Here is a 380-nt window from a genome sequence, read left to right on the forward strand (position 1 = left end):
GCTGGTAAAGGTGCCCTATGTCCATGACCCTTCAGCCTCTGTTTTTTTGTTTTAGTCTCTACCATTTGACCTGTGACTAGCCTACATGTTCTGGCAAAGTCTCAGAAAAGTTTTCATCCAACTTAGTCTGGTTATCATTATAGAAGGTATTTTCAGGACAAAGGAAGTAAACGGGGCAGAAGAAGAGGCTGCTTTACATGATCTAATTTTTAGACATAGTAGGACAAAAATGAGACTACCAAGAAGAGGAAACATCTAGGAAAAATGCTGCCTGGGTCAGTGGAAAATTCAGTCAGGTACAGGTGGCTCTGAGAGTTCTGAGAGTGGTCTTCTGCTTGCAGCAAAATTAATTTTACTTTTGAAGCTGACATCTCATCTCT

The sequence above is a fragment of the Gekko japonicus genome, unplaced genomic scaffold (genome assembly GCF_001447785.1).
Source record: "Gekko japonicus isolate JY-2015 unplaced genomic scaffold, Gekko_japonicus_V1.1 scaffold3223, whole genome shotgun sequence".
Classification (NCBI taxonomy): Eukaryota; Metazoa; Chordata; class Lepidosauria; order Squamata; family Gekkonidae; genus Gekko; species Gekko japonicus.